Genomic DNA, 4682 nt, shown 5'->3' with positions numbered 1-4682 from the left:
AAGGATGGGTCTTTGCCAACCATTTAGGTCCAGTCGAATGCAAATTTATCTGTGATTGAGCAAAACAGAATAAATAAAATAACCAAACCCATTAGAAGCTACTTTCAAGAGATTGAATCATTAAAGAACAGTGCTGAGTTGACTGAAAAGTAGAGAAAATCATCCAAGATTGGTTTCTACTTACAGACTGGCTAAATAATGCAGCTTGCTTTGAGGTGACATCATTCATTCGTTTAACAGATACATAAAAAAATAAATATACCGTGCACTCAGTCTGATTAAGGCTCTATTCCAGCCTCTGAACACACAATGGCAAGCAAGGACTGAACAAGACCTCCCATCGTGGAACATACCTGGCAGAGAGGACAGAATGGAATAAGGACTGTGCTTGGTCAGTCGCTCATTGATGAGGGGACCAGATTCCTTCTACAAGCATGTAACTCAGGGAGGCAAAGCTCTTAAACTGTTGAATTGGAGTATTTGTGTGAGAGCAGTGCAAGGTGTGTGAGGTGAGGCAGGAGCATTCTGCACCAGAACTTTTCACATTCACTCTCTCTCTCTCAGCGTCTGTCTGGGGTCTGGACTTCTGAGAAACAGGTTCACAAAACCACAGCCAGTGTTGGCAGTCAGCAGAACAGTCCTGGAGAGTGAGGAGGCCAAATCACCTTTATTCAATCCTTTCCCAAATTCCCTACCGATTAAGAGGTGCTCACAGAAGTTAGGAGAATGGGAAAAGCATACCAGCTTCAGCTCTGGAATGGCTGTTTCACAGTGCTGACATGGCTAGGACTGTGGAGAATAAGGCCATGGAGTCAACTGAGGAATTGGCACATTCAGTGAAAAAGACTTGTTTGAAAAGCCTTTGTTATTTACTCAGAGCTGCATTGCAGGACAACAGGCAAACCAGGGCTGGGTGCTGGCTTGCAGGCACTCCACCCAGATTCCCTTGGATCTGCCCTCAGCGCTCACACAGTCCACCAGTGGCTCTCCCCTGGGGGGCCGCCCTCAGGCTCCCGGAGCCTGCCCAGCCCCTGTTGATGACATCCTCCCCGGGGCATCCCCTAACTGGAGACTGATGGGGGCATCAGGATGAGAGCCCTTAACTTCAAGCAGGACAATGAGGCATACAGCTCCCAAGAGCTGGGGTGAAGCCCAGTCTGTGGGACTCGGCTGAGATCGCCCATTGCTCACCTCCCTCCCTTCTCCACCCTGACCTTTCATTTCTTTACCAGGTTCCCCCGGAGCACTTCCTTAATACCTTCCTTTACCCAGACTTTCATCTGGGGGCCTGCTTCTGGGGAATGCAACCTAAGACCCTGGACAACTGTGACGTGTTCTTTTACTACCATGTCCAGACTTCCTGTTATACATAATCATCACCCAAGACTCCTTCCAAGAATTGCCTCTGGTCAGCAGAAACGGGGCATTTTCTGATTCTCAAGTGAGGGAAGGGAGCTTGTGACACACAGTCAGAGCAAGATAGGAGAGACCTAGTAGTCATAAGGTAGCTATCTCCCAAAGGTGTCTTCAAGGGGTGCTAGTAACAAACAGTCAACAGATAACAAAGTGTTTGTGCAAAGAAATATTAAGTGTCTCTCATTTTGCCGCAATTTTAACTTTCTTTCGCTGGTAGTTGAAAGTGAAGCTTAACTCTCACAGAGGATGATCTACATCTATCCTGGCCTAAGAAGAGGGATGGGGTGCAGTCCTAATAAACTTTATGAATTTGTACTTTTAGATAGTGAGGCTTGAGAGTTCTCAGTTTATGATAAATTTGCATTTGACACTTACTCTGATTTTGTCACTGTTCTAGGTGCTGAACTCACAACGGTAAAAAGGTTAGATCACAATCCTACCCTCATGGACATTAGATTGGACCTAAATGGTTCTCTCTTGGAAGCCTCCTCTTTCCTTTTAGTAGGGTTTATAAAAAACAAAACACAAAAAACAATGCTGTACAAAGCAGCAGGCAGCGTGGGGGAAACGCACATAAATGGTACCTTAGCCACGGGAGGAATGACGGAGGGACAAAAGAAGGGCCTAGCAGCTCAAGTCTCACACTGCTTCTCCACCAGATACACACTTTGAGCTCCCTGTGTTAACTACAAAGCCCTTTGGACATGAGCAACATGTGCACCAGGTCAGCCTGGAAGAACCCTGGAAGTTACATGGTGACTCACTGGGCTCAAAGGCACAGTAATAAAGTAGGTCACATGCTGCACCCTGCTCTGGAGGCTGGCACTATATTTCTTGGTTTTATGAGAAAACTCTCTGAGAGTCCAGGCTCCACAGTCTTTCCATCCTATTCATTCCTATAAAATGATTTCTTTCTTCCTCTGAAAGGTCCTGCACAGCTGTCTGGCACCGTGCTCTCTGAACAAGAGCCACATGTGACTGAAAGCAGACAGCTACCTGGTTTCCATCACCGGGGTTCGGCTCGGGATCACACATCATCCCCAGCATTCTGGGTAATTTGTAAGGAATACACCACTTGACTTCCAGCCTGCTTGGGATGTGTTACAGGAAGGCTTCAACCTGCAGAAATAGAAGATGGTGAAAAGATCATCCTGAGGTTGAACAACTTTTGCAGAAATGCTGTTACTGGAGCAGAAAAAGCATAGAGTTGTAACACATCCCTTAAGAATCTGATTGTTGTCTCAGGACTCAGGGGCAAGGCCAGAGCAAGCTACTCTGATGGCCAGCTGCCATCCCTGAACGAGTAGATCTGGGCTGGCCCTGGATGCAGCAGGTGAAGACCGACTGATTCAGGCTCCCACCAGTCTTTCTGGCATCCAAACAGGGATGACAGCACTGAACTACTGGGTGGGAGCAGAGGGGGCTGAGTTTCCAGTGAGAATAAGAGGCAAAAGCATCGTACTCTCCATTAAGAAGCTTTGTGAAAATGAGGAACGCAAAGTGTCAGCTGCTCCTGGAGGTGCCTCTGAGACCCCCTGGCCTGCAGAACCCATCACCTCCTGGAATCCACAGCCCATCCTTCTCCTCCATCCCTCCTTCCCTGTGGTCTCCGTTCGTGAGACATTTATCAGTGGGGAGGCATTTTGGAAAAGGGAGATCTCGTCCAGCTCCTGGAAATTACAAGAATAAATAATGGCACCTCTGGCATCACTGAACTTACTGTGAAATCAAATCCCCACCAGGGCACACACTCCATCCCACAGTAGGCTGGTTGGTGGATACTGAGAGGTGGACTTGGGTATTTTCCCATGACTGGCCCAAGGTTTCTGGTTGTGGGTTGGATCAAGGGACACACTCTCAGAGTGAAGCCACTGCCACATTAAGGGCCTTATTTTGGGGGTACAGATTGGAGGGCAGGTGGAATTCAGAGCCTCTAAATTTTGAGTGGGCCAAAGTAGACATTGACAAAAGACAGCTCTTTAAAATGTCCTAAGTCATTCTAGGACTATGGGAACATTCCATGTTCCCAAATAATAGCCCCACCCATAAACTATGATCTCTCACAGCAGCAGTAAGATAGAGTGGTTAAAAGCACACCCCTTTGGTGTTAGACCTAAATTGGGATCCCAGCTTTGCACAGGAGCTGTGTAGCCTTAAGTGTGTCACCTCTCTCTCTGAGACTCAATTTCCTGTACCAGTGGGAAGATTGGGAAGATCAAATGAGATAAATACAAGTAAAACTGGGCAGATTTTAAGTGCCCAGTGAGTGTTAGCTATTATTATTTATATGATCATTGTTAGGCAAAACACTTATTACAGTGGATACAATAAGTGCTCAAAAATATAGCTCAATTAGATCATAATTATTATAGTTCTCAGCAAGTATTAAACTCATTTTAAGCTCTTCAAAGTAGCAGGGTCTTGTTAATTATTACTATTATTATTATTATTGTCATGAACATTATTACCTTAGGGAGCTGAGAAACTTCTAAAATCATGGATGATGATGTGTTTGGTAGCTTTACCACATTTAGCTGACAGTCTAGGGACTCACAGACTTCTGCCCACAGACTTCTTAACAGACGTTTTAGAACATGACTAGGGACCAAGATGATGACGTAGGCTGGGTGACTTCTCGCAGATCATTTCCATGACCAGTTACTGTGGGGCACGGGGAGAAATAGGGAATAAAGAGGCCAGGTCTGGGAGGTCCAGCAGAGTGAATAGTACTGTCTGGAACATGAACATGAAGGAAACTCATATTTATTCAGATTTTACCACGTGCTGCCATGTAGGCTCACTCATCCCATCCTCCCGGTGACTCTTGAGAGAAGTAACACAATTTCCATTCTTGCAAAAGATTGAGCTAGTCTTGGAGAAGGTGACTAACTTATCCATGGAGCAGGTTAACCGCAAAGTCAGGATGAGAGCCTGGGACCATGTGGACTCTTTTCCATGTCCTGTAATGCAGGGGGTATGGTCACAAAGCAAAATACGGTGAAGGACATGTTCACAGAACAAGAAAATTCACTGCTGAAAACCTTCTCATGCCCTCGTGACATTCTCTGAAGATGATTTCAGTGCAGGCGGCTTCTGGTTCTCACTTTCAGGGCCATGTCCCAAGAGTGATAACGAGACACCTTAGGAGACCTTCCCCATGACATTCCTGACAACTCTCAAGATAAGTGACCAGCCCTTGACCAACAGGAAGGCTTGTGATCCTCAGCTGCTAAAGACCAAGGCTGTGAGACAGACGATGACTCTCT

Source organism: Manis javanica, chromosome 9, assembly GCF_040802235.1.
Source record: "Manis javanica isolate MJ-LG chromosome 9, MJ_LKY, whole genome shotgun sequence".
NCBI lineage: Eukaryota > Metazoa > Chordata > Mammalia > Pholidota > Manidae > Manis > Manis javanica.
The sequence above is the reverse complement of the archived record's forward strand: the minus strand, read 5'-3'. Positions refer to the sequence as shown.